At 40.4% G+C, this 25,305-nt stretch overlaps 1 protein-coding gene across 1 annotated transcript in view; it reads right to left on the bottom strand.

Annotated features, from left to right (window-relative positions):
- The window catches only part of smad9.L (SMAD family member 9 L homeolog), a 31,694-nt gene extending 17,557 nt beyond the window's left edge, over positions 1 to 14,137 (bottom strand). The window contains exon 1 of the mRNA XM_018244720.2: positions 13,854 to 14,137. The gene's annotated coding sequence lies outside the window, so the exon portion shown is untranslated. The remainder of the gene's footprint in view (positions 1 to 13,853) is intronic.
- Positions 14,138 to 25,305: the final 11,168 nt, after the last annotated feature.

Below are 25,305 nucleotides of genomic sequence, written 5' to 3'. Positions count from 1 at the left end.
TATAGTAAGTGTAATAATAGTCTCTGGGAAGGGACTGTGGCTGTGGGATAGCAGGTATAGTAGGGAGAGATGGTGTCTATAGTAACAGTGGGGATAATAGTCTCTGGGAAGGGACTGTGGCATAGCAGGTATAGTAGGGAGAGATTGTGCCTATAGTAAGTGTAATAATAGTCTCTGGGAAGGGACTGTGACTGTGGGATAGCAGGTATAGTAGGGAGAGATGGTGCCTATAGTAACAGTGTGATAATAGTCTCTGGGAAGGGAGTGTGGCTGTGGGATAGCAGGTATAGTAGGGAGAGATGGTGTCTATAGTAACAGTGGGGATAATAGTCTCTGGGAAGGGACTGTGGCTGTGGGATAGCAGGTATAGTAGGGAGAGATGGTGCCTATAGTAAGTGTAATAATAGTCTCTGGGAAGGGACTGTGGCTGTGGGATAGCAGGTATAGTAGGGAGAGATGGTGTCTATAGTAACAGTGGGGATAATAGTCTCTGGGAAGGGACTGTGGCTGTGGGATAGCAGGTATAGTAGGGAGAGATTGTGCCTATAGTAACAGTGTGATAATAGTCTCTGGGAAGGGAGTGTGACTGTGGGATAGCAGGTATAGTAGGGAGAGATGGTGCCTATAGTAACAGTGGAATAATAGTCTCTGGGAAGGGAGTGTGACTGTGGGATAGCAGGTATAGTAGGGAGAGATGGTGCCTATAGTTACAGTGGATAATAGTCTCTAGGAAGGGAGTATGACTGTGGAATAGCAGGTATAGTAGGGAGAGATGGTGTCTATAGTAACAGTGTAATAATAGTCTCTGGGAAGGGACTGTGGCTGTGGGATAGCAGGTATAGTAGGGAGAGATGGTGTCTATAGTAACAGTGGGGATAATAGTCTCTGGGAAGGGACTGTGGCTGTGGGATAGCAGGTATAGTAGGGAGAGATTGTGCCTATAGTAACAGTGTGATAATAGTCTCTGGGAAGGGAGTGTGACTGTGGGATAGCAGGTATAGTAGGGAGAGATGGTGTCTATAGTAACAGTGTGATAATAGTCTCTGGGAAGGGAGTGTGACTGTGGGATAGCAGGTATAGTAGGGAGAGATTGTGCCTATAGTAACAGTGTGATAATAGTCTCTGGGAAGGGAGTGTGACTGTGGGATAGCAGGTATAGTAGGGAGAGATGGTGTCTATAGTAACAGTGGGGATAATAGTCTCTGGGAAGGGACTGTGGCTGTGGGATAGCAGGTATAGTAGGGAGAGATTGTGCCTATAGTAACAGTGTGATAATAGTCTCTGGGAAGGGAGTGTGACTGTGGGATAGCAGGTATAGTAGGGAGAGATGGTGCCTATAGTAACAGTGGAATAATAGTCTCTGGGAAGGGAGTGTGACTGTGGGATAGCAGGTATAGTAGGGAGAGATGGTGCTTATAGTTACAGTGGATAATAGTCTCTAGGAAGGGAGTATGACTGTGGGATAGCAGGTATAGTAGGGAGAGATGGTGTCTATAGTAACAGTGTAATAATAGTCTCTGGGAAGGGACTGTGGCTGTGGGATAGCAGGTATAGTAGGGAGAGATGGTGTCTATAGTAACAGTGGGGATAATAGTCTCTGGGAAGGGACTGTGGCTGTGGGATAGCAGGTATAGTAGGGAGAGATTGTGCCTATAGTAACAGTGTGATAATAGTCTCTGGGAAGGGAGTGTGACTGTGGGATAGCAGGTATAGTAGGGAGAGATGGTGTCTATAGTAACAGTGTGATAACAGTCTCTGGGAAGGGAGTGTGACTGTGGGATAGCAGGTATAGTAGGGAGAGATTGTGCCTATAGTAACAGTGTGATAATAGTCTCTGGGAAGGGAGTGTGACTGTGGGATAGCAGGTATAGTAGGGAGAGATGGTGTCTATAGTAACAGTGGGGATAATAGTCTCTGGGAAGGGACTGTGGCTGTGGGATAGCAGGTATAGTAGGGAGAGATTGTGCCTATAGTAACAGTGTGATAATAGTCTCTGGGAAGGGAGTGTGGCTGTGGGATAGCAGGTATAGTAGGGAGAGATGGTGCCTATAGTAACAGTGGAATAATAGTCTCTGGGAAGGGAGTGTGACTGTGGGATAGCAGGTATAGTAGGGAGAGATTGTGCCTATAGTAACAGTGTGATAATAGTCTCTGGGAAGGGAGTGTGGCTGTGGGATAGCAGGTATAGTAGGGAGAGATGGTGCCTATAGTAACAGTGGAATAATAGTCTCTGGGAAGGGAGTGTGACTGTGGGATAGCAGGTATAGTAGGGAGAGATGGTGCCTATAGTATCAGTGGGATAATAGTCTCTGGGAAGGGAGTGTGACTGTGGGATAGCAGGTATAGTAGGGAGAGATTATTTATTCCTTTACTAAATAAACCCTCATATTTCTTAAATAGCAATATTGAGAAACAGAGATTATTAGAATAAAAACTAGGGATTCATTCCTTCATGAAAGATTTGGCCAAATACCGAATCCTAATTTGCATATGCAAATTAGACGTGGGAAGGGGAAAACATTTTTTACTTATTTATTTTGTGACAAAAAGTCAAGCAATTTCCCTCCTGCCCCTAATTTGCATATGCAAATTAGGATTTGGTCCTGCGGGCATAAGAATTCGGCTGAATCCGAATCCTGCTGAAAAGGCCGAATCCTGGCTGAATCCTGAACGGAATCCTGGATTCAGTGCATCCCTAATGAAAGCACCTCACCCACACTCTTTTCAGCCTGGAATACACATGCAGACAATAGCCTGAATATCACTATAGTGAGTAAGTTCTGCAGAATCGCTCATACCAACGAATAAAAGTAAATAAATAACAATAAATTGTAAGAGAAAAACAAACTGTCACAATGCTATTTCTTAACCACAACAATGTGTGTCCCTCATCCTCCGCCTCCCCCCCAGCTACTGTCTGCCAGGCATGGGACCGAGTAATGCAGAACAAAGCCAGCACTGCTTACAATTCTTTCCCATGAAAGCCTGGGGCTTATTTTGCGAAAATACTTTAAACTCAACCTCTGGGGCAATATAAACACCTTCCCACGGTGACACAGAAAGGTGAGTTCCATGCACAGATGCACTTACATGAGCTACAAATACAGATGACGCCCTTATCTCAATCACCTGATTTGCACAAAAAATGCAAGGACAAGGAAAGCCCCCAATTAATAGAATCACTAGGTTTGTTGAAAAAAACTGCAGTTGTCTAGAGTTGATAAATAGTAGATAGATAGATAGATAGATAGATAGATAGATAGATAGATAGATAGATAGATAGATAAGACAGATAAATTGATAAATAGAATAGATGGATGATAGATAGAATAGATATTACAGGGCCCCACAGCAAATTATTTTTCAAGCCCCAAAATATCTAGAGGTTTACCTGTGTTACCAATAATACTGAAATTGCTTATGAATGGGGGCCTCATGGGGGCCCTATACTTCCTGGGCTCCCCTGCAGCAGCAGGGTTTACTTCCTCTGTAGTTACGCCCCTGGATAGAATAGATGATAGATATATAGATAGATAGATAGATAGATAGATAGATAGATAGATAGATAGATAGATAGATAGATAGATAGATAGATAGATAGATAGATAGATATAGAGATGATAGATAAATAGAATAGATAGATAAATCGATAGAATAGATAGATGACAGATAGATGACAGATAGATAGATAGATAGATAGATAGATAGATAGATAGATAGATAGATAGATAGATAAGACGGTAGATAGATAGATGATAGATAGTGAGATAGATATATGATAGATGACAAAACAGACAGATGATAGACAGATAAATAGATGATTGATTGATGATTGATAGACGGTAGATAGATAGATGATAGATAGATATATGATAGATAGATATATAAATATATAGAATAGATAGATGATTGATTGATAAATAAATAGATAGATGATAGACAGACAGATGATAGATAAATCGATAGAATAGATAGATGACAGATAGTCATACAGATAGATGATAGATATATAAATAGATAGATGATAGATAGATAGATGATAGATAGATAGATAGATGATCGATATATAAATAGATAGATGATAGATATATGATAGATAGACAAAACAGACAGATGATAGGCAAATAGATAGATAGATAGATAGATAGATAGATAGATAGATAGATAGATAGATAGATAGATAGATAGATAGATAGATAGATAGATAGATAGATAGATAAGATAGATAGATAGATAGATAGATAGATACTACCTTTAAGGGGATGTTAACCCAAAAAAAAAAAGCAAAGCAAATAAAGAAAACATAATTTTAAGCAACTTTGCAATAGACATTCTTTACAAATTGTGTGCTTTAAGTTGTATACATATTACTATTGAAAGCAGTGTCTGTCCCTTTCTATTCTCTGTCCTGGTGTCTCAGACTGTTGATACAATGTAAGACAAGGCAGCTGATTAACAGACACGTCTTTGTTGCTGGGGAACTAAGACTTTTGCAACATTATTAAAGTAACAACCAGGAGTTAAGCAGATGCTGCTTTCAATAGCAATTGTTTTTACAAATAACTTTAAAAGCACTGGGATTTTTTAATAAATGTATATAAGAAAGTTGCTTAGAATTATGTTTTCTTTTATTGGCATTTTTTTTTTTTTGGGGTTGACTAGCCTTTTAAGTGAAAGCACCATATCCAGCCTATGGACCTCCGGGGGAAAAGCCTTATTTAAGTTATTCTAAGAGTTGTCCGTTTGGGCAGTATATTTCAGTAATGTTTCAGGAGCCAATTAGCTTTTGACATGGTATATTTACATTTTGAAACAGCCATCAATCTCCTCTGCCTGGCTAGAATAGAAGAGGAAGCATTCACATGAGAATATATACAGGAAAGTCCTTGGGCACATAGTCACGGGCAAAAGGCAAGGAAGGCTCATTGTATGGAGATCAAAACCTCCCATTTGGTAAGTCAGTTTAGAGGATCCTGTCACGTTTCTTCAAGGACCTTATGTCTAAGAACAGTAGTCTCTATTTAGAACTGTGTATGAGCAAAGGAATGGATATAAATATAGGATTGACTCATTTTGCAGTTTTAGGGCACTCATTGCTGATCCAATCAGAAAAGCTCCTGCTTTTGGCCTCTTCCTACTGACGGAGATGCTCTATGAGCAGTAAATGTAACTTTAAGGGGGTTATCTATTAAAAATCAGAATGTTAAAATCTCAAAAAAGGAGTTTTTTTCACTAGGAAACTCAAATTTTTAGAGGAAAAAACTTTTTAGTGATTTATTATACCCTGATGCTGCAAAAATCCCAGGCATCTCAGACCTGTCTAGGTCCTGTATAAGTCAATGGGAGAGGCATCTATTTCAATTTGATGTTTTCATGGTCTGCACTGGGTTTAGCCCGAAAAGCCAACTTTTCCAAGGTCTTCTGGCAAAAGAGGCCTGAAAAATTAGAGCAATTTAAGAGATAGTCTGAAAAATCCAAGCGATTTTGGGTTTCCCCACAATTTTTTCTGCGATCTGATTAAATTGAGTATTTTATTAAGAAATAAGCTGAAATAAGAGTTTGGTCATTTTTAAAAAAAAATAAAATATGAGTTAAATTCAGGTTTTAGTAAATAACCCCCTAAAACTGCCTTGTGCATCCATGTACTAGCGATCTCAGTCCATCCACCACTTTACAATACAAAGTGCCGTTGCTGAATTTCACCTTTAATAAATCTGCCCTAGGTTGTATTCTGTATGAGAATCTTTTGTTGAAAGCTTCCGTTTCTGCTATTACAGGTAACATTATGGGCTGCTCTTATTGGGTATCTCCGTACTAGTTTAAATGGATTCGATTAGGCTGGCCAGCCACTGATTTTTAAGTTTGTGATCTTAATAAATTGCTGAGCACCCAGTACATTTTTTGCTTTAAGGTTATTTTCCCAACTGGGAAATATTTGGTCCTTGGCAAAGTCTGGGTCCACACTGTAAAGGTTTAGGATCCATTATCCGAAAACTTCTTATCCAGAAATCTACAAAGTACAAGGTCACCTCCCACAGACTCCATTTTAAAGGGGTTGTTTGGCTTCAAACACTTTTTTCAGTTCAGTTGGTTTCAGGTAGTTTACCAGCAATGAAGACTTTTTCCAATTACTTTCTATTTTCCATGTGTAATTGTTTTTCTAATAATAATCATTTTTCACCTTCTAAAGCGGGAGGGGGGTCGCTGACCCTGTAGACTGTTCTTAATGGATACATTTAGTTGATACATTTCTTATCTTTGTCCCTGCTGAGCAGAATCCCTGATTTTCATTAAAGGCAACTGTTAGAATTGATACAATAATTGCTAATCTTCCACAGATGCTGCTGAAAAATGTATCCACTAATGTAGCAAATTGTAACAGTTCAGAATCTGCTCCTGGATCACTGAGCTGCCAGACTGAAACACCACAGACAAACATTAAACTTTAATTTTGGGGAAATGGTAAAGAATAAAATATAGAAAGCAATTAAAAAAGTCTTTGTTTATGGAGAACAATCTGAAAACAAATTAACTGGAAAAAGTGTTAAGGAGGTGAACAACCCCTTTTATGAAACCCATATTTGCTTTTTCTCTGTAATTATTAAACTGTACCTTGAGTACGATGATACAAATTAAGAAAAGATCCCTTATCCGGAAAGCCCCAGGTCCAAAGCATTCTCATACCTGTACTGTTCCTTTAATGATTGATTTAAATTGATTGGCTGAGAATATAGAGCATTTGATACAAATGTTAACCAGAATCTAATCTCATGTTTACTGCCTTTTGTTTTATGTTAAATATATATTGCTTCATGAATTAATGCACAATATTATTTGTAATTGCTGTAACTTTCCTAGCTGACTTTGTGTATAAACTGTAACTCGTGGTTGCGTCTAGAAGCCAATGGAGGGGTTAACCTTACTACACTGCTGTAAATAACAGATGGGCCATGAATCACTGCTCACCAGACTGACCCCCCCCCCAAAAGCTCTGATTCAGCAACAAGGAATGATCTATGGAGTGATTTTATGGTTAAATCAGCACTAAAAACAGCTATGTAATGTGATTTCTACATATTCCCCCCAGCATGACTTGTTCTGCGAAATTCGCGAAACAGTTAAAAATTAGCGAAACTAGATTTTTGACGATGGCGACAACTCGACAGCGTCGAAACTGACGTGTCAAAATTGCCGACACCGGCTACAATTGACACACATTTAAGTCAAATTTTCACGATTCAAGTTTGGTGGTTGTTGATGGTGTGTTTCACCATTAACTTAACTTTTAGTATGTTATAGAATGGCTAATTCTAAGCTACTTTTCATTTTTTCTTTTTTTTTATAGTTTCTGAATTTTTTGCCTTCTTCTTCTTCTGACTCTTTTCAGCTTTCAAATGCGGGTCACTGACCCCATCTAAAAAAACAAATGCTCTGTATAGCAAATCATTTTTTGTTATTGCTACTTTTCTTTTTATTACTCATCATTCCATTCAGGCCTCTCCTATTCATATTCCAGTCTCCTATTCAAATCAATGCATGGATGCTAGGGGAATTTGGACTAGGGATGCACCGAATCCACTATTTTGGATTCGGCCGAACCCCCGAATCCTTTGCGAGAGATTCGGCTGAATACCGAACTGAATCCAAACCCTAATTTGCATATGCTAATTAGGGGTGGGAAGGGGAAAACATTTTTTACCTCTTTGTTTTGTCACAAAAAGTCATGCAATTTCCATCCCGCCCCTAATTTGCATAACCATTTGCATATGCAAATTAGGATTTGGTTAGCCGGCAGAAGGATTCGGCCGAATCCGAATCCTGCTGAAAAAGGCAGAATCCTGGATTCGGTGCATCCCTAATTTGGACCCAAGTAACCAGACTGCTGAAATTGCAAACTGGAGAGCTGCTAAATAAAAAGCTAAATAACTCAATAACCACAAATAATAAAAAATGAAAACCAATTGTAAATCATCTCAGAATATCCCTCTCTACATCATACTAAAAGTTAACTCAAAGGTGAATTGGAATACACTGTAAAAATTCTTCAGTACTATAGATGCTTGGAGCAAATGTTGTAATACAGTCTGTATGTTTTAGTAATGTAAATTCTTAGAGGGATACATCGTAGCACCATCTGTATTTTAAGGACTTTTACATTCTTAAGAGAATATACTGTAACACTTTGGTACTGTGAATCCTTAGAGGAATATACTACAACCTCATATATATGTTTTTTCAGCAATGTAAATCCTTGAGGATAAGCAAAGACCTGCAATGACACTACAGTAAACTCAGGAATAAGCTGTAACAGCAGACTTGCTTGACATTACTGTGAATTCTTAGGGGAATATTGTGTAATACTGTCTGTATTCCTCGCTACTGTAAATTCACAGAGGATAATGCTATATATAAACCAGACTTGATTTGACGTTATTGTAAATTCTTACAGGAATAAACTGTAACAGGGTCCGAAATCTTTGGTCCTGTAAATTCTTGGAGGCGTATGCAGTAACTCCAGACTTGCTTTGACACTACTGTAAATTATTAGAGGAATATGCCGTCATACCAGACCGGGTTGAATTACCATGACGGCTCCTTATGAATGTGGGTGAGTCACTTTGTTACCAGTTTTAAATGAAAACCTTTAGACGTTCCTCAAGTTCAATTCTTTACAGTGGTGGTTTTGGACTATTCCGGTTCAAGCTGCACTCTCCGGTCCAATAACTTACTTAAAGGATAAATAAACCTTTAAAATAAGTAAATGTAAATTTGACGAGGGTGCTATTCTAAGAACTTTTGCAATGTACATTCTTTATTCATTTTTTTGTAATTCCAAGATATTAAGGGATACATGTACTGTTAATATGAATTTATTTTGTTACAACAGCTCCGCCTGCTGGTCAGTTTCTGACCACCAAGTAGTCAAAGAAGTTGTCAAGAGAAAGAAAGATGGCGTTAGGAAAAAAATTAGAAACCTTTCTCGAATCGTTCCTAACCAGAAGAACATCGGAGCAGCCTCTTTCTTTCTCTTGACAACTTCCTTGACTACAAGGTGCTCAGAATGGTCAGAAACTGATCAACAGGTGGCACTGTTGTAACAATATCCATCCATATTAACAGTACATGTATCCCTTAATATCTTGGAATTAAAAAAAATAAAATAATGACTGTACATTGCAAAATGTCTTAGAATAGTACTATGATCAATTTTACATTCACTTATCTGAAAGGTTTACTTATCCTTTAACTTATAACAGGTTAGAGATACACACAGTACTTTATCTCCACTATTTCTCACAGCATTTGTTGAAATGAATGGAGAGTGGCGGAATTTCACTCTGTGGAGACTGTGGAGATCGTTAACTTCACTCTTGGATAAATATACCCCATGTCTCTCTACATGCAGGATTTGTGTAAAAGGCAATTATTTTGTTAGATTTTATTTGTGCTGGAATCAGTTATTTGAATGAGCTCTAATACATCTGCTAGGAAAGGAATCCCCCCCCCTATAAGATATAAGAGGAATAGTGAAGATAAACTTTATTATTTTTTTAGAAACTATGCAGAATATATAATAGATTGTATTTAGAAAGTTTCATATTTCAGTATGAGGAAGCTCATATTAAATTTTATTTGCGCGATAGATCCCCCGGTCAGTTAGGGAATGGGTCACAGGAATTGTTGTATCTATGGGGTGACTGCAAATCGAGGACAGTGTGCTAAGTGCAGAAAACATCATGGATTGCGGCCATATTTATACTTTGTGCTGCACTGAGTAAATAACCCATATTATCTCAATCCTATGAGCTGCAAATAGCGATCCATTTGCCCACTACCCCCTGCAGATTGCTCCTTGTGTCATTGCCCTAAAGTAGGTGATATGCTTTGATTACACTCCCCTATGTAGCACACGCCACTTGAAAACGCGTGTTTCACCTCTCCGTGGCAGGTACCCCTCTGTCTCTTTAACATGTGCTGCTATGTAATAGTGATGTACAGCTCAGGAATAACTCAACCCCACACACACAATCTAACCCACAAAACCTTAAGGGTCAGGGCACACAGGCAGATTTGGGGAGATAGTCACCCAGCGACAAATCTCCTCTTCTTCGTGGGCGACTAATCTCCCCGAACTGCCTCCCCGCTGGCTAAAATGTATATCACCGGTGGGATGGTACTCAGATCAATTCATTTTCCAAAGTCGCCCGAAAGTTTCCTCATGAGGCAACTTCGGAAATGAATCGTTCCAAGTGCCATCCCGCCGGTGATTTACATTTTAGCTGGTGGAAAGGCAGTTCGGGGAGATTTTGTGACCCCGAAGAAGAGGAGACTTGTCGCCGGGCGACTAATCTCCCCGAATCTGCCTCTGTGCCCTGACCCTTAAGGGGTTGTTCACCAAACACTTTTTTTTCCAGTTAAATTGTTTTTAGATGGCTCATCAGAAATAAAGACTTTTTTTGCAATTACTTTCCATTGTTTATTTTCTACCATTTTTTCAAAATGTAAGTTTAATGTTCGTGTCTCTGGTGTTTCAATCTGGCAGCTCAGTAATTCAGGTGCAGACGCTAAACTTACAATTTTGCTACATTTAGTTGATACATTTCTCAGCAGCATCTCTGGAGTATTAGCAACTATTGTATCAATTCTAACAGCTGCCTGTAATGAAACTCAGGGATTCTGCTCAGCAGGGACAAAGATAAGAAATTTATCAGCTAAATGTATCAATTTAGAACAGTTTACAGGGTCGGTGACCCCCCCTCCCAGAGCTGCTTTAGAAGGTGCATTTTACACTTCAATATTAGAAAAACTATCACACATAGGAAATGATTAGAATTGGAGAAAGTCTTTGTTTCTGGTGAACAGTCTCAAACCAACTGAAATGGAAAAAAGTGTTGGAAGGTGATCAACCCCTTTACCCGAATTCAACTCTAACCTGCTGCAATGGTTGGTCAAATTCAAACCGGTGGCCAACCTGCGCATTTTGGGTCAACCCACACCGCAAATCATTACGATTCAATCTTTGTATTTGTTTTATTGGACTCAGTGTTCCCTGTCTGTACACTATTAATGAATCTCCCGGCATCTGTTTCTCCTCATTCTCTTTTCATGCAGTAGTTGGGTGTCAGAGGAATGATCCAATATATCTTATAGGGGGGTTCCCTTTCCTAGCAGATGTATTAGAGCTCACTCAAATAACTGATTCCAGTACAAACAAAATCTAACAAAATAACTGCCTGTTGCACAAATCCTGCATGTAGAGAGACATGATGTCAGGTGATTTTAATAAAGTGAGCTCGAATTCATCTTCTAGGCAAAAGGAGCCCCCCTATAAGATATATTGGATCTAACCGACAATGAATATCTGACACCCAACTGCTGCATGAAGACAGAATGAAGAGAAACAGATGCTGAGAGAGGGATATTAAAGATGAACTTAATTAAATTAAGAAACTACAGAATATTTAATTGATTATATTTAGAAACTTTCTTATTTCAGTATGATGAAGCTTATGCAAAATTTTAGTTTTCGCGATAGTTCCCCTTTAAGGATAGGTAGGTGGAATTTCCTGCCATCCCTGTGACTGTAGCGAGAGTTTTTATTGGCAGATAATTGCAGTTGGTCACTGGACACTGGCAGGGCAATAAACTTGGCAGGCAGGAAAGTGAAAGAAAGCCGAGAAGTTTGGAAGTAGAGAGAGTCGGCTGCTCCTGCGTCACGGTGCTGCTGTTTGTTATAGAAGTACAGAGGGATGTTGGCTCACAGATTAGCCAGAGAAATGCTCCTGGCCAGCTCCTCCTTCCCCTCTCTCTCCTGATCACAATACTGGCGTCAGTTTGTCTCCTCTCCCCCGTCCCTCCCTCCTCTCCTACTGCAAATATCTAGCACACTGGGACCCAGGCAATGCCCTCCTTACCTAATCTTCCATGCCAGTCTCCTCATTATCAAAAGAGCCAAAACTCTTCTCCAAAAAATATAAATAAATATATATGTATACCTATATATTGCATATGTGAAGTTATTGCAGCAGAGCTGATCACATCATTGAGTGAGAGCTGCTTTAACACGAATGACTTTAGGTAGAAGAAAGAAACACAAAGGTGATTGCTATTTAAGAGCAGAGACACACACACTGGAGAAGAGTCCTGCCACTTATACATGGTTATATATATTTAGGGTCAGGGCACAGGGGAGATTAGTTGCCCAGCGACAAATCTCCTCTTCTTAGGGGCAACTAATCTCCCCGAACTGCCTCCCACCAGCTAGAATGTAAATTGCCGGCAGGATGGCACTCGGAGCGCTTCATTTTCCGAAGTTGCCTCACGAGGATTGCTATAAGAGCAGAGACACACACACTGAAATTCAGGGAGATTAGTCGCCTGGCGACAAATCTCCTCTTTTTCGGGGCGACTAATCTCGAACTGCCTCCCCTGCCGGCTAGAATGGAAATCGCCGGTGGGATGGCACTCGGATTGCTTCGTTTTCCGAAGTCGTCCAAAGTTTCCTCGTGAGGCAACTTCGGAAAACGAAGCGCTCCGAGTACTATCCCAACGATGATTTACATTCTAACAGGCGGGAGGCAATTCAGGGAGATTAGTCGCCCCGAAGAAGAGATTTTTCGCCGGGCGACTAATCTCCCCAAATCTGAGCGTGTGCCCTGACTCTCATGAGGAAACTTCGTGCAACTTCGGAAAACGAATCGCTCCGAGTGCCATCCCGCCTATGATTTACATTCTAACCGGCGAAAGGCAGTTTGGGGAGATTAGTCGCCCCAAAAGAGAGAATTGTCACCGGGCGACTAATCTCCCCAAATCTGAGCATGTGCCCTGACCTTCACGAGGAAACTTCAGGTGACTTCGGAAATCGAAGCGCTCCGAGTGCCATCCCGCCGGCGATTTACATTCTAGCTGGTGGGAAAGCAATTTGGGGAGATTTGTTGCCCCGAAGAAGAGGAGATTTGTCGCCGGGCAACTAATCTCCCCAAATTGAAGCATATGTCTCTACTCTTATATAGCAATCCTCGTGAGGCAACTTCAGAAAATGAAGCGCCCCGAGTGCCAAATATTAGTCGCCCCAAAGAAGAGGAGATTTCTCCCCGAATCTGAGCGTGTGCCCTGACCCAAAATATATATAACCCTGTATAAGTGGCAGGACTCTTCTCTGAGCCAAATCTGAGCCAAATCCCAAACATGGCACACACCTTTATGTATAATACATCCTGCCCATCTCTAGATATTGTTAGACTGCAACTCCCAGCATCCCTTGATGTTCTCCAAGTCAACTCAGATGCAGCCCCCCGTCATTTATAGTAAGTCCTGCCTGTCTTCACTGGTCTTTCCCAGCTGATAGGACATCTGTGCCAGGTGTGAAGGGGATGCTGGGAGTTGTAGTTAACAACAGCGAGAGGGTGCAGGTTAGAAACCCCCAAGACAAAGATTCAGCCATATTATTCTACAAGGCACATGATATACAGTTGGTATATAATGATTGTAATCAGAGTGCAGAAATGGAATATACATGGGGAATACACATAGATGAACTACAACTTGCATCTCATATCAGGCTACAGGGCTCATGGTGTAAACAACTGGGCCCCAGAGCAACAAACAGAAAACAATCCCTACAAAGTAGCACAGCCTGGGGTCTGATTGTCACCTATAGAATGGCCCTGTTATATATAATAATAATAATGCAGCCCCTCGTGTGAGTGAGTATGACTGGGAATGGGCAGCTCGGGCGAGTATAAGTGATATATGTCAGGGGCAGCACTGGAGCAAGTCAATGGCAGACATGAGAGAGAAGCTGCCAGTGCCACACACTCCCCGCGCTATTAGTGACTGAGTGAGGACCTTACCTGTGTCTCCGCTGCCCTGCGCTGGTCCCTCCGGCCTCGGTGCATGCGGAGTGATTTGGGCTGTAGAAGGGGGAGGAGCAGCAGCGCACCGGCACACTCAGGCGTCAGTCAGACTGGAGCCACCCTGCCGGCTCTGTCAGTGCGTATCACTGCGCAGAGCGGAGACCCTGCTGGAGCGCCACAGTCCGGATCCTCACACGTTCTGCAGCTATTGGCAGCCTTGGGGGCGTGGCCTCACCTCGTGCAGCTGCACACACAGCCGCAGGGTCCTAATTCTTGCCGGAGACACAGCGTCTGCCATTTACCAGCCGAGCCGCTGTCTGCGGGGGAGGAGCCTAAAGCTCCTCTGACAACAACAAACCAGCCCATAAGCGTTACGGCACCCGCAGTCAGGTCTGAAGCTGCTCAGTTATTGGGAGTATTGTTTATAGTGGGGGGGGGCACTGGGGGAGAGGGGTCTTCCTGCTAATGCGCTGCATATGGGGGACAGAGGAATGAAGAGATGTGTTAAGTATTAACACCTTTATAAAGGCACAGGCTTCCCCTGCAGTTACTATAGCATTACATGCATTTCTTGTATTGTTTAAATGGGTGGTTCACCTTTAAAGGGATACTGTCATGGGGAAAAAAATGTTTTTTGAAAATGCATCAATTAATTGTGCTGCTCCAGTAGAATTCTGCACTGAAATCCATTTCTCAAAAGATTTTTTTATATTTCATTTTTAAATCTGACATGGAGCTAGACATATTGTCAATTTCCCAGCTGCCCCAAGTCATGTGACTTGTGCTCTGATAAACTTCAATCACTCTTTACTGCTGTACTGCAAGTTGGAGTGATATCACCTCCCTCCCTTCTCCCCAGTAGCCAAACAAAAGAACAATGGGAAGGTAACCAGAGAACAGCTCCCTAACACAAGATAACAGCTGCCTGGTAGATCTAAGAACAGCACTCAATAGTAAAATCCAGGTCCCACTGCGACACATTCAGTTACATTGAGTTGGAGAAACAACAGCCTGCCAGGAAGCAGTTCCATCCTAAAGTGCTGGCTCTTTCTGAAAGCACATGACCAGGCAAAATGACCTGAGATACACTTACACACCATTATTACAATTTTAAAAAAATACACTTGCCGTTCAGGAATGAAATTTTATAATGTAGAGTGAATTATTTGCAGTGTAAACAGTGTAATTTATAAATAAAAAATACATCATAAATACATCCTTGAAAAAGGTCCCAACAGGGACCGAAACGTCGGGCATAGATACGATGCAACAATAAAGTAATATTGATTTTTATAACAGGGAGTGCTGGTCTGAGAATAATTGGTGTATACATAATTACCGTGCACCCCCTCCCTTTGCTGAAGTTATTTGCCTTGGAGTGCGGATACTCATTTGGAAGTGTATATATATATATATATATATATATATATATATATATATATATATATATATATATATATATATATATATATATATATATATATATATATATATATACACTAATCAGCATTATATTGTGACATTTCTATTCTCTGTGTACTGTATATTGTGAGTGGGTCTCTAAGCTCAGTAAGTGACATCAGCACAGAGCATGTGCAGTGAATCAGCAGAAAAGAAGATGGGGAGCTACTGGGGCATCTTTGAAGAAACAGATCTTCCTGGCTAAAGGGCTTTGGTTGTCGGGGGCTGGTACAGAAGCACAAAACATAATGTACAACATTTCTATCTTACTTCTTTAGTTTAACTTTCCTTGTCCTTTAAGAAAGGCAATCACTTTGACTCTTGTGCTAGTCATCTGCAAATTTGGTCAGGATTTTGCAGCCGGTAACTGCCTCTATATGGGCTGGGAGTGACAGAGTTGAATGGAGGGTCGGAAGGTGGAGAGAGCAATGGAACCTTCCAGCCAAGGGAAAATAAGGGCGCCAGGCAAGTATATACACAGCGCCATTGCACATGTGGGTATGCTGGCATATTTATTTTAGCCTTTAATTTATAGAGCTGCTTGTGTTCCTGGAGCTCATAGCAAGGGATTTCATGGAAAGAAAATCACACATACAGAGGGTTGCCATTGCCACCACATTCATTGAATATGTTATCGCTTATTCTCTTTTCCAGCACTAAATTATATTCTCATTCCCAAATTATAACTAATTTCCTGCTCAAGTGCCACCAGCCCAAGGCAACTGCAACCCTATAGCAGTAAAGACAATACCTCCAAAGATGCCCCAGTAGCTCCCCATCTTCTTTTCTGCTGATTCACTGCACATGCTCTGTGCTGTTGTCACTTACTGAGCTTAGGGACCCACTCACAATATACAGTACACATAAAATAGAAATGTCACAATATAAGGCTGATTAGTGATTAATACAGATAATTACTTCATGGCAGCACAGAAACCAGTGCAATTAGCATCAGAATTTAATAATCAGCCTTGTAGCATCAGCTTATATTACTGCCCAACTTCATTTTCTGCTTTTTAAATGATGGCATCCCCTAAGCTTAGCTTCTCAACAGCTGCTCAGAGCCCACTGAGCATGTGAGTGTCACAGACACTTTCCAAGATGGTGACCCCTGTGACAAGTTTGAAGTCCTGGATCATTGCTGCTATTGACAAGCTGAAACTTTAGGCTGGTGCAATAAGTTCTGTATATAAAATATGACATTTTTAACCATATTAATTTTTAAGGTTTAGTTCTCCTTTAATGTTCCAGCTATTTAAAATTGCAAAATCAACCAGTTTGTTATTAGCCCCAGGACTATTAGCACAAGTAGCAATTTTCCTACTGCCTCTCTCCCTGCCTGTTCTTGGATCCCCAGCAGGGTGACTTGTATTTCCTTCTTGCAATTTCCCTCTTTAATAAATATAATTTCATACAATTTCCAGTGCAAAGTCCTGAAGATATTGCTCTCGACTCTTCTTTGTGGAAACAGCCACAATTAACAATTTATGGCTGTCTCAGTAAATACATAATGGCAGGTGTGATTGTTACAGCACAGGCTTTGAAATTAGACCGGTCCCAGTCTTCAAGGAGGCACAATATTTTGGTAATATCAGTGCAATTTCCATTTTTCAGATAGAATGATATGAGATGTGCAATTCTTTAGAAAACACCAAAAATCTGTTTCCCCCATAGACATAATGAAATATGTGCTCATGTCAAATAAGCCCAAACAACAAGTCCACAGCAAGAAAACAGCTACATTGCCTATTGCTATATATATACACGTATTGATTCTACTAAGCAGAATACATGTGATTGAGCCAAGAGATTGGAACACTAGGTAGTGAAGAGGAGCCATCAGATCAGATAATCCATAAGAATTGCAGGATTATTGCCCACCATGTTGCCGTGAGTTGTCCAATGGGTTGGATGTATAGTCTAAACCAGGGATCCCCAACCTTTTGAACCCCTGAGCAACATTCAGAAGTAAAAGGAGTTGGGGAGCAACACTAGTATAAAAAATGTTCCTGGGGTGCCAAATAAGTGCTGTGATTGGCCATTTGGTAGCCCCTATGTGGATTGTCAAACAACATTGAGACTCTGTTTGGCAGTGCACCTGGTTTTAATGAAACCAAAACTTGCCTCCAAGCCAGGAATTCAAAAATAAGCACCTGCTTTGAGGCCACTAGGAGCAACACCCAAGGGGTTGGAGAGAAACATGTTGCTCACGAGCCACTGGTTGGGGATCACTGGTCTAAACGGACCAATCTGGGCATGTATAGCAAGCTTTTAGGTTGTTAATTTTGGTCGATTGAGACCAAGTTGTCGGCTATCTGCCCTGTGTGGGCCCTCCCCGATGGCCCATCCGATAGATATCTGGCGAAAAAGTTGCTTATAATTAGAAGTGTAAACTGATACAGGGAAACAGGCTAAGGGTAATGGTACACATGGTTCATTTACCTGCAGTTAATTTGTTTATGGGAGCATAGTTTAGTCCTTTCAGAAATCCTTAAGTGGCCAGATCACCTGAACAAAAACTAATTTTTTCAAACAGTGCACAACAAATTATAGGTTCTATTTATGAAGACTCTAGGTAGAAGTGCGCTAAAAGTTTCTATTCTGGAAAGCAAGGACCTGGACTTTCCCAACCAATAAAGTGTCAGCCCACTTTGTTTGGCAGCACTGTATTCATTAGGGGCACCATGCCCTGGATGCAAACACTGAGTGAATAATCACTAAGGGCCATGTCTACTGGCCATTTGTACAAGACCCTTCTTGTGTCTCTAGTTCTCTGTATTCCTATATCACGTCTCTATCAGCAGGGCCAAAACGAGGGGTAGGCAAAAGAGGCATGCGCTTAGGGTGCAATGGTTTTGGGGGCGCTGAGACCCTGGCACATAGCTCTCATGCCTCCTCTAACTCTGCTAGGGATGGGACTTGCAGTGGGTGCACATTTCTGTACGGTCTGTAAAGTCTACTGTCCTCACTGATATCATCTTGCCTAGGGATAATGCAAGCCTTAATTACATTTTTCTGTTTATAGTTGCATATTTATCTTTAATAACTTTCTTTTCCCCCCGCTTTCTATTTTCCTGCTCCCAATTATTTAATACCTTGTGTTGTGAATTAATACTGTATATAATAAGATAATAAATGCCTCTGGCTTCATTAAGAGGCTCCTGCTTTTATTGTACATTATTCATTTCCTGTTCTAAACCGTCTAATTGGGCTTTGTGATTTTAAATAATGGTGCTCATTAAGTCTAATTTGGCTTTTGACATCAAGCTCCTGCCTTCTGTTAATGTGCCAGCCTTAATTTAAAATGGGGATATTAAAATATTTTCTTATTAAACCCCTAATAATGAATTGTTCGATATTTTTTCTATTATTTAAGTTTAAATAAAAACATTATGGGGGAAAGAATGCCATACAACCAGCTTAAGTAGTGAAGGATATAGGGTACAAAATCAAAGTGGAAGAAATTCAATGAACGTTCTTTTTTTCAAAGACAGCAATCCCATTGTTCCTATTTGTAGGCAAAGTAGGCTCTTTCCTGTTTCACCATGGTAATTCCCCCATGCACAAAGTGAGGTCTGTACAGAATCATGTTGATGAGATGGGAGTGGAAGAACCTGATTGGCCTGCACAGAGCCCTGATTAATTCAACTGAACACACAGGGGATGGATTGGAACCCCAACTCTGAGCCAGGCCTTGATCCTCAACATCAGCGCGCCCCACCTTACTAAGGGGCAAATGGCGAGAATTTGCCAGTGTGATGTAATTTCGGAACTTCGCCGATTTACTTACGGCCGCTGGCGTAAATTCGCTAGCAAAGGAGATAGACTGTAACGAAACTTCGCACTCTAACGCCAGGCGAATTTTCGCTCTGGCGAATGGACGTAACTACGCAAATTCACTATGATGCGGATTTTAATGAACGTTACCTCTTGCGCCAGACTTGTCTTTGTCACCTCAGACCAGGCGAAGGTCTTCCTCAAAAAATTATTTTAACATTTTTCTAAGTCCCAAAACACGCAGGCGACTTTTCCGTTTTTCAGGGTGATAGGCTGCAAAAGATCGTTATTTTTTTTAGGGTACCAGGCTTCCCCCCTACATTTCCTAACATATGGAACATAAACTATACATTGGGCTCATGTGTAGGCCAATATAACAAATCTATTTTCTTTTATTAAGGTTCCCTGGGCTTGTGTAGTGTAATGTATTTGCTGCAACATATACGTCCATTCAACTTTAACTTCCCGGCGTATGCAAATTAGCCAACACTAGTGGAACTTCACTTGCCGAATTGGCCCTAGTGAAATTTCGCCATCGCTTAGCGCCCTGGACGCAACTTTGCATTTAAGTGTATGAGCGAATTTTCACCCGGAGAAGTGTGTCGATGTAAGCGAAGCCGTTACTGGTGAATTTCCGGAGGTTAGTACATTTGCCCCTAATACTCTTGTGGCTGAATGTCTGACCATCTAACTTGAGGGATTTTTTCTAAAGAAGAGTACCCCTATCCTTGGAATGACACATTGGACTGGCTGGTGTCTAGATGTGCGACATCCTCTCATTTGGTGACCTCGCCAAACAAGCAGATCTTACAGTGTATGGCCACCTTTAGAGAACAAATGAAAATATCTGATTGGTTGCTAAGGACAACTTCACTGGTGATGTTTGTCTCCAATGTTAATAAATATGCCCACTAATCTTCTTCTACCCAGCTGCCATTGCCCCTCTAGTGATGTCAGAGATGAGGCAAATTAGCTGAAGCCTCTGCAGGGAGCCCGAGCCACGGAGGAGAACGAAGAAACTGCTGTCGCCAAGGAGGAAGAAGAAGACCGCCTGCCAAGTTTTAGATCTAAGTTGAACAACAATGGCCACCACATTTTTTTTACTTTCATTTTATTTTGCTTTACTGGTGGGACCCTGGCCACCAGTATTTCTTTTAACTGGGGAGGGGGGCTGGCCACCAATGTTTTTTTTTTTACTTTTATGGGGGCCCCTGATCACCAATGTATTTTTACTTGTATGGGAGGCCCTAAACACCAATGTTTTTTTAACATGGAGGGGGGCTGAAAACCAATGTTGCATGTTTATTATATATGTTGGCTGCTTTGATTATTTTGCCTGAGCTGCTTTTCACTCCTGCCCTGATGTTTAGTATTTTAATTCTACAGTATATCGATCAAGTCCAACAAATTGTCAGTAGATGTTCTACCTGGTTGAGAATGAGAGTCAGATCCATACATTTGATAGAGGTTTTATTGGCAATGAGAAAAAGGTAACGTCAACATATTGGTGTCTAATATAGCTCATTACATACAGAGTGATGTGATCAGACTGGTCCACTCTGGCAGAACTGTGTGGGGATCAAAAGGCTCTTGTCTGGTCACTGCACAATCTTTTCCAAGGGAAAAACATTGACTATGACAGTCAGTGATATCAAGTGGCAGTCACCTGGGAATAGGGCTTGGGCACAATTGCATGATCTCTGTCTGACACTACGGGCATGTCTATTCCAATGATAGAGAAGCAGCTACCAACTGGCAATATCCATCCCATCAGCACCTCTGTAGCTCAGTGGAACCGTTAAAATAAGCAACATACAGGCAGAGCTACACTTAGGGGCCAATTCATTAACTTCGAGTGAAGGATTCGAGGTAAAAAAAATTCGAATTTCGAAGTGTTTTTTTGGCTACTTCGACCATCGAATGGGCTACTTCGACCGTCGACTACGACTTCGAATCGAATGATCGACCATTCGATAGTCGAAGTACTGTCTCTTTAAGAAAAAACTTCGACCCCCTATTTCGCCACCTAAAAGCTACCGAACCCAATGTTAGCCTATGGGGAAGGTCCCCATAGGCTTGGCTAAGTTTTTTTGGTCGAAGGATAATCCTTCGATTGTTGGATTAAAATCCTTCGAATCGTTCGATTCGAAGGATTATTCCTTTGATTGTTTGATCGCAGTATTTGCGCAAAATCCTTCGACTTCGATATTCGAAGTTGAAGGATTTTCATTCCCAGTCGAATATCGAGGGTTAATTAACCCTCGATATTTGACCCTTGATGAATTTGCCCCTTATACTTTAGCACATATTGTGACCTTTTTTCTGTTAAAACGGGTTAACCGGGTGCATTTGTCTCATGTGAGCAGTGTTTGCAAAACTGTCAGGAAGTAAAGGTTTATTAATTGTAAGAGTGTTTTTCCAGCATAGGAAGAGTCTGTCAATGTGTTCATAGAAACAGCCCCGCCCACTTTCATGACATCATTCACCATGACTGTATCTCACGGAATGGCCTACTCCGTCAGGGCAAAACACACTAAGAGATGAGGAATGTCCCATAATAACACACTTGTGTGTGGCCGTCATCAGCTTGTAGATGCCACGTAACGCATAAAGGGCAGAAAAAACAAATTATGAGTATTGTCTTGGCAAGTGTGGATCAATGGGAAACTGCACCTTGTTTATTATTCATTTATTTTGCTTTTAAATAGACAACTCAGTACAGCTTATTATAATCAAGGGATTTACTACTAGTGGTCTGCAGAAGAGTTGCAGAGGATTTATGTAGCTCCTTACCTGTATTAGGGCTTCTTTGTATGTCATCGTAATAGTAATATGAATTTGGGTTAAGAACAAGTTTTGTATTAGATAAGCTAGTCTGCTAGTGATGTGCGGGTCCCGTGGGCTTCGGGCAGGCTTCCACAAGTCTTTGCTGGTGGATTCAGGCTGAACTTTAGCCTCTGTTCTCCCTGCCCACAGCCGTCTTCAGCCCCACTTCCGCCTCTGGGTGCCTTAGAGTTGCCGCCTTTTTTGGAAAAAAATACTGGCTATATATTTAGATTTTTTCCCTATTAATAACATTGGGGTCAAGCATCATTTTTACCGGTCAGGCAAAATACTGGCCAGGTGGCAACCCTAGCGTGCCTCCATTTATATACATGTGCAGGCCCCGCCCCCCTTTCATGACATCACAGCAAGTCGGTTGAAGTATATAACGAAAGTAAACACAGTTGTTTCAGAATCACAAAAAGCGATAATACACATACACACAGTTAAAATTGCTATCAGGAATAACTGCAATGATGTGCATAATATTACTCATAATGTTCATTGTAGTTAAACTGAAAATCAGTGATACTGCACATTGTAGCAGAAATAAAACTGATAATGTATGTTGCAGTTAAACTGAACATGAAAAATAATGTACACTGTAGTTAAACTGAATACTACTCATAATGTTCATTGTAGCTAAACTATTACTGACTATGTACAGTGTAGTTAAACTAAATATTACTGATAATGTAAATTGTAGATAAACTGAATATTACTGATTATGTACTTGGTAATAAATTAAACTGAATATTACTGATAATAAAAATTGTAGATAAACTGAATATTACTGATTATGTAAATTGAAGATGAACTGAATATTACTGATTATCAGCATGGTAATTAAACTGAATATTACTGATTATGTACATGGTAGTTAAACTGAAATAATTTTCATTATAGGTAAAATAAATATTAGTGATAATGTACATTGTTGTTATTAGCAATAATACACACTGTAGCTCAATTGAATATCACTAATCATGTACATTGTAGTTCAACCCAATATTTCTGAAAATGTACATTGTAGTTATACTGAATATTAGTATTAGTAATAAAAGAAGCAAGTCAGGATTTTTTTTTCTTTATTTCCCCCTTCTTTTTTTTTTTAAAGATTTTATTTATTTGTAATTTTAACAAGAAAAAAAAAGGAGAGAAAGAGAAGAGAAAGAAAGAAGAGGAGTCTCAGGGGTCGCTGAGAGTGAACATTGTTACAGAGTAGATCATTCCATACAATTACAATTACATCACACTTTTATGCCTGGGCTAATACCCAAGTTCCCCAGATCGCATCAAACTTATTTCCCCCTTCTTGATGGTTGTTAGAAATGGATATTAGATTTCTTTGAGCCAGAAGTAAGCAAGAAAAAGTCTGCTGAAACAGCACATTCAATAAACATGTGTCAAAGTATTGTAAATATTAACCATAGCTGTGAAAGCTGCAGCATTATGTCCCTTATTAATGTTATTCTGACACCTGGTGCATGTGTGATTTACAGTTATACAGAAACTGTATGGACAGTGCATCCGTCAACCCCAGTCTAAACACATTTACTGTAGCATAAACAGATTAGCACATGCTCTAGAGTTGCACAGATCCATTTCAACCTGTGGCATCTCTAAAGGTCAAAATTATTACATGCCAGTATTGTCATGAAATAGATCTGTCAATTTATTTCTTTTCCAGCAAGTGAATTAGATCACTTTTGTTTGGTTTCATATGGTACAAATATCATTTGGTAAGGAGAATACGCAGTAATATATGCATTCCCCCAAGTCCCCTGGCTAAGATAGTGGGACCTGTAGTTCAAGAAAGGGCTGAAAGGACACTGGTCCGTCCAACATCTCATTCCAAAGCAAAGATATTAATATGATATTGGGCCTCTCTTTGCGGTTACAAATGACTCTATTCTTCTGTTGGAACATAGTGTTAGTGGCATTTGCTCCCAATGATAGATAAGAGTTTGGGCATTGATGTTGGGTGTCAGCTCACAGTTGATCTTCCGATTCATCCTACAGGCGTTCGAGTTGCTTGAGGTCAAGGCTCTGTGCAGACCACTCAAGTTCTTCTCCTGTCTCAGCAAACCCATTCTATAAGGACCTTACTGTTTGCATGTGGTTTTTATCCTGCTGAAATATGAATAGACCAAACTTTTTGCCAGGAAGTAGTAGAACTATGCAATGATGAAGAATGCAGTGACACCTGCTTGATGATGGTTGTGATTAAAACAGCCAATTCCGTTAATAAGAGGCTCTATATCTAAAACCTGCATCTCTTTAGGTATCAAGATTTTTTACTTTTGCTTTGAAAAAAAATGTGATTCAGGGATGACAACATGATTGGGACAAAGCCTGACCACGAAAATTAATAAATCAGCCTGCAAGTTCGTGCCTTTTTCAAGGTACAGAAGGGTGGTAAATGGTTACTTGCCTAAAGGTGGCCATAGACGCACAGATAATATCATATCAAGCGAATTTTCGTATGATATTCGGTGCATGTATGGTGGGAAAAGAGCCGACCGATATCGGTAGAAGACTTGGATATCGGTGGGCTCGTCGATCGGGCTGGATGGAAAATTTTGATCGGGTGCCTTTGAAGGCAGCCAAACATCGCCCATTGTTAGTGCTGAATCGTCAGATACAGGTAGAATTCTATTGTTTCTATATGTATATCGGATGATTCAGCTCTAAACGTGTATATTGAAACGAACGATCCTTCTTGGAAAGATCTTTTCCAAGAAAGGTCGTAATTGTTACGTCTATGGCCACCGTAAGCCTTTATAGCATTAAATGTGAGTAAAGTCTAGAAGAGTCACATTCATTGCTAACAGACCTTCCAGGCTCTTGCTCACAGAAGGTCATTAGATGAGGCTGTTTTGTTTTCTCCTGGCAAAATATTCATGGAAGCTTATTCAGTGCATCAGCCGTTAAAACAGGAAAAACATTTACAAAATATTAGATTGAAGCTTGTAAATTTGGATCTGAGGGTTACTATGAGAAGTTCTCTGGATCTGTCTATTCATCTCAAATATCAAACATGTCACCTGCCCATTCAGTCCCACCAGAAGTTCTTTTAAAGCTCCAGGGCAGCATTTCAAAAATAATCCAGTCCAGGCATGATAAGAGTTCCTGTTGCTATTTGGTGAAGAGGAATAAGATATAAAGAAATCCAGGACTGGATCAGTATCACCCTGATGACATGGGGGTTAACTGATGTATCTACATGCAGGACGCAGGATATGACATTGTTGGACGGCAGTAGAGCTTTCACTGTCTGTTTTAGTGGAAGATGATATCACTAATGAATACGGAATATTTCTAAATAACTTGTTTCCCATTTACACGGGATGGATATTTGAATGAGAATATACAGATCAGTCTCATA

This window comes from Xenopus laevis, chromosome 2L (assembly GCF_017654675.1).
Source record: "Xenopus laevis strain J_2021 chromosome 2L, Xenopus_laevis_v10.1, whole genome shotgun sequence".
Lineage (NCBI taxonomy): Eukaryota > Metazoa > Chordata > Amphibia > Anura > Pipidae > Xenopus > Xenopus laevis.
This window is presented reverse-complemented; position numbering and strand designations above follow the sequence as displayed.